This window comes from Phalangium opilio, unplaced genomic scaffold, assembly GCF_054372755.1.
Source record: "Phalangium opilio isolate 3A_F unplaced genomic scaffold, DU_Popi_V2 ptg000032l_1, whole genome shotgun sequence".
Lineage (NCBI taxonomy): Eukaryota > Metazoa > Arthropoda > Arachnida > Opiliones > Phalangiidae > Phalangium > Phalangium opilio.
Genome location: NW_028324159.1, coordinates 8,470,082 through 8,485,043, shown reverse-complemented (window position 1 = coordinate 8,485,043; position 14,962 = coordinate 8,470,082). Strand labels below are relative to the sequence as shown.

General features: G+C 36.7%; 1 long non-coding RNA gene across 1 annotated transcript in view; it reads left to right on the top strand.

The window, feature by feature from the left end:
* The first annotated feature begins 303 nt into the window (after window positions 1-303).
* Window positions 304-14,962, top strand: part of LOC149685898 (uncharacterized) — a 59,543-nt gene continuing 44,884 nt past the window's right edge. The window contains exon 1 of the long non-coding RNA XR_016384093.1: window positions 304-581. This is a non-coding gene — a long non-coding RNA (uncharacterized LOC149685898). The remainder of the gene's footprint in view (window positions 582-14,962) is intronic.

Here is a 14,962-nt window from a genome sequence, read left to right as displayed (position 1 = left end):
ATGGCGGTAATGGCAGGTAATGGACTATATTGTTCTTGGTGTTGTTGACTTTAGAAAGAAAGACAACTAAATTATTGTTTTAAATACTGTTAGTTTACAAAATATAAGGATTTGCGTTGTTATAATTTGAAAAATATGCCTTTGTTTTGTGGGAAAATGAAGTCGAACTCTGCCCGAAGTCGAAAAGGATTTACACCGAGGCTTATGACGAAGAAAGTCCTCTGTAGACTGTAGTAAGTAGTAAAAAAAGATTTTATTGTTTCTGTTATTTACTTATTGTTTGGTTCTGTAAGATAGGTTTCAAGCAACAGAGACACGCTAGTAAATGATTGGAACATGAAATGGGGCACCATCCCATAGCGAAGGTAATTCGTCATTCATTGGCCATGACCAAGATAATTGCGTTTTTATACAAACATGATTGCCTAATCCTTATGGGTCATGAAAGCCTGATTCGTTATATTTATAACGTTCCCTGGCACTTGGTACCATGAACTGTACCTATTTTATAATCAAAGCACCAACAGCGAAAGAAATACTTCTACCTTTTATTAAGCAACTATTGCATTAATGTTCAACTGGTAAATAATGTTGCACACATGTCTAACAAATAGAAATATTCATATGCTTTTCTTTTATTGTACATTTGTGGTAATGACTTTTCTATCATTGACACTGGCAATGGCGAATTATCTAGGGTGGGTAATGCCTCTAAGGATATCTGCCAACATTGAAGTGTTGTAATCAACTTGCATATTAAGGTATTAACACTTTTATTAGTCGAGCATGATTTACCCTAAGGTATCCCTTTAATACAAAAGGCTGTCGTTGTTGTTGCAACCATAAACTACCAACGAGTATGTGGTTTGAGCCGATACAATTATGAGGTGAGTTCTTTAAAGGTATGTATAAGATAAACAAATCAAATTTAACTAATTAATATTATGGTAATAAAGTATTAAATATAGGAAAATAAGTAACGGAGAGGAACCAATATCGAGACTGAACGATGAGATGTTACTCAAAAACAGTTCAGTAAAATTATTTAAATAAAACTCAGTTTATTTTAACTTTATCACGTAAGATTCTCGATGTAAATTAGTTTCTTATTTTTAATATCTATAAGACCATGCATATCTATGGTATTATTAAATGATGTAGGCAAAGGTATGAGTCTGTTGGAATGGTATTAGGGTGAAGGAGGACTGGCATTCATGTGCATATGTTCTTGAAAGTTTTTGTTTATAAATTATGGTTATAAGATTGAATTAATATTCATTTCAAATAGGACTAATTGAAATTATGTATTCATCCTAAAATCCTATATATTATAAAAGGCTTTTATTTATCATCTTTGTTCCAGTTTTGAATGAAGATTCCCCATATTTCCAATTACACATTTCAACAAGTCACGAAGCATTACTGAAATCGCAAAATATTTAATATGACTTTCATTTTGCATGTTATTTTAAAAACGTATTTCAATTTAAACTTTAATTATTGATTTATTGGCTACTACACGGGCCACTAGACTAAGAGGACATTTCAGTTCTGCTATCGGGCGGCGCTCAAGCGAAACGGTTTTTACTAGTGTCGCCTCTAGCGGTAGTTTTTAAAAAGTGGAACTACGTCATTTCGGTAACAAGGCGAGTGAGGCTGGAAAACAGTATTTTTAGACAACGCCGCCATTTTTAAATGAACGGTGGCTGATAACAGGACTACAGGAGAGTAATTTTGTACCGTTAGTGCTGCTGGTTGGGTGTTTTTGAAGGTAAGCTGCTTTTATTAAATGTAATAGTTTAAAATTGTGACTTGTGTTCAAATATATATATAGGATAAAGAATTTAAATATGCCTAGACCCGGACTGATGAGTAGTAAAGTTAACTCCAAGGAGGGAAATGGTTTAAAGGCTCTTTCAAAACGTGATATTACAAGTGATAATTCATGTGATAAGTTTCTAGGATCCTGTGATATTAATTTGAACCATAAGTCTGACGCACACGCACCAAACATTAGACCTTCAACTTCAACAATTCAATGGTAATTAAACTTTGCAATTAATTTAGTACCTATTTCTGGATTTTTTCAGTAGTCTAATTCAACGACTGTTTGTCTAAATTTCAGTCAAAATACTCCACCCAAGGCTAGTGGGCTAAGGAAATTGACGCAAAAGCCCAAAATTAAGAAAGTAGCTACAAAAACTATTGGAGCAAAGAGAAACCCGAAAGAAAACCCCAACATTAAAGACCATATTGTAGTTTTACAAGCGAAGACCGAGACAAAGAAGGTTGTTGTCAACAGTGAACCCTGTAGTCTAAAGTCACAGAAACAATTTGAAAAGATACCACAACCATTGGTGGCATCTGCACCATCAAAATTAAAAAAGAGAGTGCAATTAGTGTCTTTAAATGATTATGACCGAATGTTTCAAAACGTATTTAGTTTTGCATTGAGATCCATCGAAGTTGCAATTGAAACCATGGAATTAGAATTTGACGAAGTGAATTTGCTCTCATGGGCTTTAAAATTAGATAATGACACAACCAAAGAAATCCTTAAAACGGAGCTACAAGAACTTCTAACTAACACCAGCATGGATAAATTTGTGGCCGAGTCCAATTCGATTAAATTTTCTAGTAGATTTATGGAAAACATAATGCAAACCACATTAGAAATTAAGGTAAAAACAAATTAATAATAACTTAATTATTTAATTAATAAATTAATGGATAATAATTAATAGGAGCCAGAAGTAACTATTCTTCAAAAAAGAGCCGCAATACAATTTTAATTAGGCGAAATATTTGGAAGAAGCCTACGATACGATGGAATCTCAAACATTCCAATAGTTGATGAGCAACTCGAAGAAGAAAAAAGCTTGGATAGTTTTTTTTCGTTGTTGGAACGTTACTTAGAACCTTAAAATCATCTACTGAAGGCCTGCAAATTTTCAATGAATTAACATGCGAAAAAGATCATCAAGAATGTGTCGAAATCAAAACAAGGCATTGGACAGAACTGCAAGATCGTGGGGGTTTAATTTACGCGAAGAAGGACACTTACAAATTCTTTATGAGGATTCACAAGGTCATATTCAATATTTTTAGTAAAAAAACAACCAAAGACTGAACAGAAAACCTGAAGTTAAACAAATACTGGATCAAGATGAACAATTACAGATTGACTGGAAAACAGTATGCGAAAGGAGTGGGGTTCTACAAGAAGCAGGGGAAAAACTTTTAAACAAAATGATTGACAAATTAATCAACACTGACGCTAATGGTCATGTGAAAAATGAGAAAAACGACTTAAAAGAGCAGCAGAGATTAAACACCACAAAAGCAAGGGCAAAGAGAAGTTTGAGACAACAGTTAAGTGATATTGGCAATTCCGGGTCGGGCAAAACAAAGCTGAAAAAATGTTCCTAAAATCAATGTATGACAAAAATAGTGCAAAAATGTTCCTAAATGTAATTTTCTGTGATAAAATGTTCTTAAAAGGACTTTGGCTCAAAGCAATTTTATATGATGAAATGTTCTGAAAAGAACTTTGGCTAAAAGTAATTTTATGTGATAAAATGTTCCTAAATTTACATATAGAAATGAAATAAACAAGTACAGTAAAAATGTTTACTGACAAATATTTTATTGACAATTTTTTCCTAAGACTTTTATATTTCCTCTTTTTATTGCTGCAGGTTTAGGGCCATTATTGCAAAATTGTTCATAGGTGGGGTTCTGGCCAGATCCCAGAGCTTGTCTGTGGCGACTAAATTCGTTCTCAAGAGGGTCTTGATTGAAATTTTCTGTCAAAATAAATTTCGCGCCTTTAGACAGCAAAAAGGGTATTATTTCTACCATTTCTTTGCAATGGTTAATATTTTGCAAATTCTGAGTTGAAAATGTATTATATGACATACTAGTTTGTTTCAATCCAGACATTGTTTCTTGACTAAGCAACATTTTTTTCCTTTCTTGGGTTGTGTAAGGCTTTTCAATTTTACTTTCTCTATTTTTGACATCCTCTTCCCAATCGCTAAGGTACTTCAAAAAATCCTCTCTGAGCCACTGTTTGAAACATTAATTTTAAAATAGATAGTGTATTAATATTTGGATTTATTTTTGTCATACCTTAAGTCTCATGTCAGTTGAACTTTCATATGGGTTCACCCATGGGTCGCGAGTTTGGTATCCGCTTTTAAGGTTTCTCACGTTCATGCAGTCAAACCAGTTGTTGAAAGTTCTTAAAAATAGTGTGGTCTCTGATACTGCTTCTCCAAACTCTTGTTCAATTGCATTTGCAACTGTGGCGCTGAGAACCTGAGTGGCTAATCTAACCTTCATTTTAGGTTGAGGTTGGGGATATACGTGATCATCGCTTAATTTATGTGCTTTCCTCAAAGTGGATCGGCTACGTTCAAGTTCGTATAAGTTCATAATAGTAGTCCATACTAAGTCTTGCCCGTTTTTATACATCAGACGGATTTTGCAACCATCTCGGCTGTTTAGAAGACAGTTTCTTACTGTTTTAATCAAATGTGGTGGGTCGAAGATAAAATAGATGAACCTCTCCTCATCAAAAGCATGAACATTTAAACACTTGTAGGAATCTCCTCCTTTTGCGTGCTTGGTGAAAACCTTTCTATTTGTGGATGCACCATCACCAATAACGGCTATCACTTTAAAACCTTTAAGTTCGAGAAGGGCAATAGCTCGCCATACAAGGAAATTAAGTTCATCGCCAGTTATCGAATCAGTAGGAAAATGAGCCAGTGGAAATTTAAAATTCATTGTTGTGCCTCGAATCATAAAAACCAATGCATGCGTTGCAATGTGCTTTTCTTTCTTATCAAATAGCTGATGCTCAATTGCAGCAATTTTATCGTACGGATCACTGATTTTTGTGTAGCCAATTAGATCCCCTGTTTTCTTACTGTAAATTAGGTCCTCTTTAATTTTCATTTCATCTATCAACAATGAAAAGTATTTTTGATAGTCTTTAAGAGTATTAATCTTCGCTTCTTCCGCTAGTTTATTAAACATAGTTGGTTGAAAATTTGGTTTTCTTCCTATATCACTTGAATTTCGAAGCAAAGTTAAATAACTAGGTAAACTAAGAATTCCCGAAGACTCCAGTGACTTGTATAGACTGGGAGATTTATGATACATATACAAACACCAGTGTACAACTAACGGGTCCCATAGCCTACTTTTTTTGCTTTTTAATTGGCTCATTTTTAGTTGAGTTGCCAAAAAACGTTTCGGAAAGTCGAGATTTCTCATAGTTGGATTAAAATGTTTTTCAAGAACATCAGATAGCCAATCATTAGCTTTTTCACCAATATTCTCTCCATTCTTCATAATCAATTTACTGATTTGTTTCTCTCGTCTACTAAGTCTTCGCTTTATGATAGTTATGTTAGTTTTTTTCTTTTTCAATTCATGAAGAATTTCTTCGTGGCTTAGAGCTTTAAATGACGATATTCTACGTTTTTCTTTTTTCTTTCGAAATATGTAAAGGCAAAAGTAACTACGTAGCTTAACGCACTTGCCACACCTGTTTATTTGAGAAAGAAGGCAGCATGAAACATGTCGTACCGAATTGGTAGGCCAACACATCACACCATTTGGAACAGCTTTTTGTTTCAAAATATCTTTGTATGATTCTTCATGATTCCCGGAACACACTTTCATGTGACTCAATTTTTGCAATAAGTTGGTCAAATCTTCTGGGCAGGTTACTTTTGTACATAAATTCGGTAATAAGGCATGTTCTTTTATACGTTGATTCAATATTCTTAGCTTTAAACTGAAGTCAAGGTCTATAGTTATTAAAGCTAGCACAGATCCTATTTCATAGTTAATCTTCGATAGTTTTAAACCTCCAGCATCATAGGCAACAGCCCATTCCTTTGGGAACTCGTAGAACTTAAACATTTCCTCAACGACAGTTGGACTTTGTACTATTTCTTCGTGAACAAATGACTCTACAGGGCTAGAAAGGTTCATAATTAACTCGTTTTTTGGTTTGTGATGAGCCTTTTGAGTTCCACAATAGTTATGATCTAGAATAAATGATGGGGTTGATGAAGACTGCACATCATAAATCTATGAAATATCAAATAAGTATTATAGTCCAAGCAGATCAACAAGAGAGATTTTTAATGACATACAGGAACTGTTTGTGGTTCACTTTGTTTACATTCAAAATTGGAACATTCCATTGCTAATGATTCATGCCTTAGATGGTTTTCTAAATCCTTCCGAGGAATAATATTTGGTTCCAAAATTACAGCCGATTTATTTTGAGAAACCTGCCTCAGAATTGACACTGGCCTACATATTTTGACTTCAGTTTTCACAATGGTAAAGTCTTAAAAATTTTAAACACATGTTATAAATAAGTACGACTAAGTAGTATTGACTAAAGCTTACCATCTGTCTTTTTAAGCCATAGCTGACTTTTAAAAAAGTCGTCTTTTAAATGTTTAGAACAGAGGTACGTATTAGGTCCAATGTCATCTACCGTAAATCCGTTCCTATATTTTGCTAGCCAGTTTATCCATTGAATGCAATATACTTTTTAATTTTTCCGCCCATCGATAGATAACGTAAAAATTTAAGGGAGCATAAACGAGAGTTTAACTCCTCCTTCGTTTCGTCTTCGTCACACCGCTTATTGGACGGCGTCGAAAACCCCGCCTTAATTTTCACCCTCAGCTGTCAGTCAACTCTAGCTTTAGAATATGTATATAGTACGCAAACAGAACGGAAATCGCAGAGTTAGTCGTAGCCCAGTTGGTAAAACACTCGACAGTTTTTTCCTCGTGGATTGTTTTGAAACGGCGGCTGGCGCGTTCAAGTCTTCCTTGAAATTTTGGTTAAAAATTTATATTTATTTTAAGCTATTTAATTCATTTACAAAATATTATTTTAAATTATATAAATTATTTATTTTAAATAATATGAAAAAATAATATTTTAAATAGTAATTTAAAATATAATTTAAATATATATTTTGGAAAATGCCAGGTGTTGATTTCGCTAAAATATACGAGATGTCGCCAGTGTTTCCACTTTGCGGCGAAAGCGAGATAAGCTATTTTTTAATTTTATTTCATATTTATTGCTTTATTATAATAGGAGATAGGACTCATAATCTGTGCTTAATTTATACGAGGTGTGGCGGAAAAATTGTAATGGTCCCCTTGGGACCCTTGTTTAGTTTTATATTTGGGAAAGGGTATAAACCAAACTCCTTTCATATGAGGCTTAGTGCTGTAGCGACTATCGCTGTTGCAGCTAGGGAACACACAATGCTTTACACCCATTATAAATAATAGAGTTCAATTAAGATGAAACGTCAAAACTAAAACTCGAGACCGGACTTAAGCTACTATAATAGTAGCAGAAGACAGACTGGCAGAGTCAAAGTTCATGTAATTAGTCTATTATACGGTAGATGGCGTTGCGGTACGTGTTACACGTTCCTGTTCGACCACCTTTTTCCCTCCTAACTCACATAGGTGCCCATTTCTTTGAAGAGGCAAACCGTTCGTATAGGCAAAGCTATAGCTGAAATGTCGTCTTACTTTAGTGGCCCGTGGTCTAAATGGGTTGATTCTGAAGGTAAAACTAAAAACCACTCATTGTGTGCCGATGTTATTACTTCATTTTATTAACTGAAGTGGGTGTGTTGAAAGTCACGCTATGGCTCTCAGCCTCTTACAGTCATCCTAGCCAGTCTCTTTGTACAGACTAGAGACATGTTTGCGGGAGGAGAGGTAAAATATTTTTTTTTCTCCGCGCCGCTTCACCGTCACCCCAGCCAGCGCGCTAGAGAAAATCTAAACTTAAAGTAACAGAGCGTTAGCGGCGCGCATCCTTCTTTTGTGACTTGCCGAGGCTTAAATTTTAAATGTGAAAGCCAAGAAAACGTCAACGTAAGGTTTCTCTCAACAAAATTTGTTTTGTTTCGTTTAATAACCTACAAAAGCAGTCTTGAAATGTTTTTAGTCTCACTTAGTAATTTCAATTCTTCGGTTTTGTTTTAGAGAACAATTATGGCTAAAAAATCCTCTTCAACCTGTAAAACAGTCTTTAACCCAGACTGGTGTAATGAAGCTATTCACCGTGAATGGGCTACCTGGGTGAAGCAAGTTAAATCAACCCCAGTTGTAGTTTTATGCACTATTTGTGGTAGAACCTTTTCCTTGAGCAATATGGGATGTCAAGCAACTAAACGTCATGCAAAAGGTCCGGATCACATAAGGAAGGTTAATGCCGTAAAGGGTCAGATGAGTGCATCTACATTATTGAATAGTTACCAGAAAGTTAAGACAACGAAAACGGCTAAAGATAAAACTTTGAATAAAAATGTATGTAAAGAGGAATCAACCGATGCTATAGTCAAAATATAACTTTCTGGGTAAACATTTTAAAAGTCACAAAACTGAGGTGACAAAAGCGGAAATTATTTGGGCTCTTTGTCTAGTCACTAAGAGGAAAACCTTCAATTCGTGCAAAGAAGACAATTTATTTTTCAGCACATGTTTCCAGATAGCAATATTGCAAAGGAATTTGCTTTAGGACCACAAAAATGTACTTATTTCATAACATATGGAATGGTCCTTATTTTAGCAGATTTTTTATTAGGGAAAAGATCCAAAAAACTCTTTATGTAGTGGTTTGTTTTGATGAGACATTGAACAAAGTAGTCCAGAGATGCCAAATGGATGTGCATGTCAGATTGTGGGATATCAACAAGCAGCAAGTTTCTATACGATTTTTGAAATCCGTTTTCATGGGACATTCAACAGCAGAACAAATTTTGGCCTACTTTCAACAAGCTTTGGGAATTGTTGTGCCATTAAAAGGAATATTACAAGTAAGCATGGAAGGACCCAACGTAAACTGGAAATTTATAAACCTTCTGAAAGAACAGAAGAATGAAGTTCCTGACAGTCCTAAACTAATTGAAATTGGTTCTTGTCGATTACACGTTGTACACAGGGCCTTTCAATTAAACTTGTAACAGATCAAATCATACTCCCCTCTCTAGTTTATTATGTTTTGGTTGTTTACCCTCTATTAATTTTGACAGTTAGGCCTACTTAAAAAGAATCTAGTTCCTTACCTTTTTTGTTGACACTTTTAGGCCTAAAGGAATTTTTTTGACCTATTTTTTTGCCCTTATCTCGCCGCCTGCACATGCGCATTCAGCTCTCCTAAATGATAAAAAGGGGGTGCAGACGACGGGACGGGGGCAGTATTTCATTTTATGGCAGTGTGTTCACCGGGATTTTTTGTTGCCTAGTCGGCTTAAATAAAAGTTGTTAATTTCCAAGTACTTTGAATTTATTCCTCTTAGTACCCTTTTTGCTAGGATTTGTATGGAACTATGTCCTTAGCCGCCCTGGTTAGAAACAATGCCCCTCTTTAAGTTTTATTAGTAGCCTGCAACTATTTCCCCCCTTCGAGGTCCTGTTTAAACAGGTTCTCTTTAACCTAGTTAAAGTTTGCACGAATCCGTTACATTATTATTGGCGCCCAACGTGGGGCCCGAAGGGTAAGGAATTAAGTAGTTGTATTTAGCTTTATTTATTAGTTTTGGTAGGGTAATAGTCAGTAATTGTGAACAAATGGTAAATGCTAACTATAATGAATGGTGCGAGCCTAAGGATCCGCGTTCAACAAGTGATAGTGCGGGTGATTCCGACGATGAATATTTTGCAAGTGTGCGGGCAGCGAGAAAGACATCCAACACCATTTATCTTCAACCTCCAAAGTTCGGTGTCGGAGATAGGGCAGAAGAAACATCAGTGAACTCACCCAGATCCCCCGCGGGCATGACTTTGGAGATGGATCAACACTTATTCCATCGGAATGCACCAACACAAGCAGACGCTGTCACAACGGAGGATAGTCAGCGATGGACATGCAAAGATGGACGGATGGAGAGTGGCACCGTTTGGAATCAAGCTAGTACCCGACCTAAATTAGCTCAGACTAGTGGGTTTGGGCATATTGCTGGACCTCCTGTAAGTGATGATCTTTTACAACTAGGCACTAATCCCTGGGAAACGGTTAAACCAGTCCCAATTGCAACAAGCATAGCCCCCTCAGCAACGACACATCTAGACCCTTGGAGTTCGGTTTCGCAAGACCCTTATAATGTACCTTGTAGTGCAAACAAGCCTAGGTCCGCCCAAGATGGAAGACAATTCATTTCGGGGTTTAACAACACTGAATTGTCTCGCCCTAGTTTAGTCACCTTTAAGACACCTTTAGTGACACATTCTACACCAAGGCCAAGTGACACATTCTACACCAAGGCCAACAAACATTAATTCCTTAGGCCCTTACCAATCAATTGAACCTAGTAGTACTCGGGTAGCGCCTCCTAAGAGGACATACAGTATATATCAATCAGCGTCTAGCTCCTCCACTCCTATAATAACGTCTCTACCGCCTAGCACTGCGGGACAGACGATTCCTTCAGCTGCATTACCTCCACAACCGCAATTTAGACATATTAATCAACCGATACCTGCGCAAGCTTGCACCCAGACATACCCTATACCTAGACATCAGAATGCTCCAGCAAGAAGAAGGACAGCGAACCAGGACGCGCAGATAGACGAATTAGTTAATTTAAAGACCCGTTGTTTTTCGGCTGCCGAGAATAGGGCTTCTATTGACAGGCCTAATCGTCCTCGTCCTTTACCTACAATTCCATTTAAGTTCTCTGGGGATAAGAAGGAAGTAACAGAATTTCTGTTCCAATTACAAGTCTTTCAAAAGATCAACTCCCTATCTAATGAAGAACTATTACGGTTGGTTCCTAGTTGTTTATGCGGGAACGCTTTGATATGGTATAGAGGAACAGGGTATCAGAATGTAGCATCACTTGGGGATTTAATTAATGGTCTTCGGGATGAATTTTTGCCCGTCTCTCAAGAACAGGAGATGAGGCTGAGATTTTACAATCCCGCCAATCCCCTAAGGAAGATATTATGACTTTTATAAACCGAATTCAAACCCTTAACTTAACTCTCAGATCTCCTATTTCTGACTCAAAACTAGTTTATTTCCTAGTAGAAAATATGCGCCCAGCGATTAGTCAACACCTAGCTCAGGATTTTTCCTCAATTGCTAGCTTGACTCGTAGTGCAGTAAAGGTAGAGCGTAGGGTTAGAGCTGCAGCCGCTGTTACCTCTCTCAAACCTTCTCAGACTCCAACCCCGAAAGTGCCATTTCTTCCCATAGTAACACCCGCTGTAACACTCCCCACATCAGGTTTTTCTACCACCCCTAACAAACATTGGAATTTAGTATGTCATAAGTGTCACACACGAGGACATATCAAACCTAATTGCCCTGAACAACAGGGAAACGAATAGGCAAGGACCGTAAACGAGGGTGGGCTCCTTGTAAATTTATTCCCTCAAACAAGAGATAATATAGATTTGGGTAGTACTAGGCTGGGTTATTAGCGTTCATTTTCCTTGCCCATTACATATCCCGATTCAAAAATTAAATCTTATATATTTTTTGCCCGAATCGATAATGGAGCAGAGGGTAGTTTTATGTTCATAGAAGCATATTTTAGAATTATGGGTACAGACACTCTTGTAACTTTAGAAGACGGTTGTGTTTTCATGCCTGATGGACATTTCTTACCTACAAAGGGGAAAACTACCTTAACCTTTACGATCAATGACACCTCTTTCTCACACAATTTTATTCTAGTACCTAATCTTAACTGTGATGTTATTTTGGGACATGATTTTTTCCTGGCTCATAACGCGTTAATAGACTATAAGACCAGTAGCATTCAATTTGATGAGATCTCCTTTGAGTTAGTAACCGCACCTGAAGATACTCCACCTACCCTAGACATAGATACTACCCATATTATAAAAACTGCGGTTGAGGGAGGTACCACATCACCCATTCAGAAACAAGAGCTCAGTATCCTATTAAAGACCTTCTCCCCTCTAATTTCTGGTAAACTAGGACGTACGAATTTAACTTCTCATTTCATAGACACTGGCAATGCGCAACCCTGTAAGGCTTACCCAAGAAAGATATCCCCAGCTCAAAAAGAAATTATTAAGGAACACATGACAAATTATTAGCGGAAGGGTTAATAAGACCTTCCAATAGCCCTTGGTCTTCAAATTTAGTTTTAGTTCCCAAAAAAGAAGGTGGGTGGAGAATGTGCATAGATTTTCGGGCGTTAAATAAATTAACCAAAAAGGACTCCTACCCCTTACCCGACATCGCTAGTATCCTATTTAACTTACAAAAACCCAAGTTCATAACCACACTAGACCTAAAATCGGGTTATTTCCAAGTACCCATGGCGGTATTATCCCATTGGACCGAATCCCATTCGACCGAAACCGCTTTTTGGTTTTTTATGGAGAATATATTTAAATTTCCAGCCCAATCGCGGGTTTCTGCTGAATGGGAATTTATTTGAAAGAACTAGTTAATTAAAAGTCTTTGAGGATTTCGAATCACCGCAGCAGCATGGTAGAATATCAGGCTTTTAATTCAGAGGCTCGGGTTCAAACCCAGAGAAGGAAATTGTAAGTTAGGTTAGGTTAGGTTAGGCTAGTAATATTTTATAAATCATTTAACTATTCTACGCCTTTTCTAAAATATTTATGTTTAGCTTCATTGACTTCTCAAATAATATGCCTTTTCCAAAAACATTACTGTTATGTTTGGTTAGGTTTGGTTTGGTTAAGTTAGGTTAGTAATATTTTATAAATCATTTAACAATGTTACGCCTTTTCCAAAATATTGATGTTTTATACCTTCATTGACTTCTCAAATAATATGCCTTTTTCAAAACTTTACTGTTATGTTAGGTTAGTAATATTTTACAAATCATTTTACTATGGTACGCCTTTTCCGAAATGTTCATGTTTAGCTTCATTGACTTCTCAAATAATATGCCTTTTCCAAAACATTACTGTTATGTTAGGTTTGGTTTGGTTTGGTTTGGTTTGGTTAGGTTTGGTTAGGTTAGGTTTGGTCAGGTTTGGTTTGGTCAGGTTAGGTTAGGTTTTGTTTGGTCAGGTTGGTTAGGTTAGGTTAGGTTTGGTTTGGTTTGGTTAGGTTTAGGTTAGGTTAGGTTTAGGTTAGGTTTAGGTTAGGTTTAGGTTAGGTTTAGGTTAGGTTAGGTTTAGGTTAGGTTAGGTGAGGTTAGGTGAGGTTAGGTTAGGTTAGGTTAGGGTAGGTTAGGTTAGGTTAGGTTTGGTTACTTCTATTATTCGAACCTTACAGGAGGGATTTCTACAATTATAGTAACTAGTTTTATCCTTTTTCTTATTCAATTGAAACAAGTGGCCATTATTAATGTAAAGAAAGCCGCCTTTATTAGCAATTCTCTCAGTTATCAATCACTCTTAAAGTTAAATTTTACATTTCAAACCTCAATATATATATACAACGAAAACTGTAGGGAAAAAAAGCCTTAAAAAAAGTGAAAACGTTTGCTTTTTAAATTTTGATATATATTTTCCCCAAACCGCACATTTCGGCTGTTTTCGGTTGAATGGGAAACGCGTTCGGTCGATTGGGATTCGGTCGAATAGGACACAAGCCCCATGGCGGTAGAAAGTCAGAATAAGACAGCCTTCATATCTCCATTTGGGAAATTTGAATACACTGTAATGCCTTTCGGCTTATGTAACGCCCCTACAACTTTTCAAGTCTTAATGGATTCAGTCTTTAGGGAGAAAACTAAATTTAATATCTCGGTTTATTTAGACGATTTGGTTATTGCATCATCCTCCTGGTCTGAACACTTAAGAGCATTGGAATATGTTTTCCGAAGGTTAAAATCAGCAGGCTTGACTTTAAACATGTGTAAGTGTTTTTTCGCCCGCAAACAAGCATTAATATTAGGCCACGTTGTAAATGAGGAAGGGGTGTTCATAAATCCCGATAAGTCTGAGATTATTATGTCCCTACCTAGGCCTAAAAATTTAAAAGCATTGCAAAGATTTTTAGGATTTTCAGGATGGCCTAGCCGATTCATCCGTAATTATGCTGAGATAGCTTCTGCCCTTTATAAACTAAAACGTTAGAAAGTGAGATGGGTTTGGACAGAGGAGTGTGAGAAATCCTATCAACAATTCTAGTCCTTTGGGACATTATGACTCTAACAAGCCTATATATTTAACAACAGACGCTAGTCAAATCGCTCTTGGGGCAATGCTTTCCCAAAAGGACGGGACCTTGGAATACCCTTTGGCTTATGGGTCGAGACTTCTAAATAGTTCTGAAAAAAACTATTCGACTTACGAACGCGAGTGTCTAGCGATTTATTGGGCGGTGAATAAGTATAAACATTTATTAGAGGGCCGCGAATTTACAATCATAACCGATCACCAGTCCCTACAATGGTTATTCTCTCAAAAAGAACCTATAGCTAGAGTTTCCCGTTGGGTTATGTTCTTGCAATCCTTTAATTTTAAGATCCAATATCGGAAAGGTGTAGAGAATGTGGTGGCGGATTATTTGTCCAGAGACGCGTTTCCCGTTCTAGGGGCGATCTCCCTGAACCAAAGCAGCCTTCCTGCACCTCCCCCGTTGTTATTGAATACCTTTACTGTAGAAGACATACGTCGAGAACAGGCTGCTGATGCAGAAACCATACATATAAGGGCCCAGTTATCCAATAAAAACAAGACTGACCTCTATGAGCTAGTTAATGGATTGGTGTATAGAAAAGCATGGGGTACACAACCTAGGAAAATATACCTACCCAAAACATTAAGACATTCCTGCCTACAACTCTTTCACACCCATTTACTAGCTGGACACAAAGGAAGGGATAAGACCTATGAAATCGTGAGATTTCGGTATTATTGGCCCTCATTAAAAGTAGATGTCACTAAATTCGTAGCTACTTGCATAACCTGTCAACAATATATAAGCCGAA